Below are 301 nucleotides of genomic sequence, written 5' to 3' on the forward strand. Positions count from 1 at the left end.
AGTACTTTTATTCATTCGTCCCTTCCCCATCAATCACCACCAGACTCCTCCCGTCCCTAGCGACCGCGCAGCAACCTTTCCCCTGGGGCGACGCCTGGACAGCATCAGTCGGACCGGCCGCTGCCATGCTGGGCAGTCCTCGGTCAGAGATGCGTCCTGGAAGGCTGTGGACTTGTCATGGCTCAAAGTGCTTCAGACGACGAGCCTCGGCCAAGGGCAAGTTTTTACACAACTCCTGGCCCTCGAGGCTCCAGACTAGAACCTGGCTCTGAATTAAATGTGTTTAATGCCCGCTTCCCAG

Source organism: Dama dama, chromosome 30 (genome assembly GCF_033118175.1).
Source record: "Dama dama isolate Ldn47 chromosome 30, ASM3311817v1, whole genome shotgun sequence".
Classification (NCBI taxonomy): Eukaryota; Metazoa; Chordata; class Mammalia; order Artiodactyla; family Cervidae; genus Dama; species Dama dama.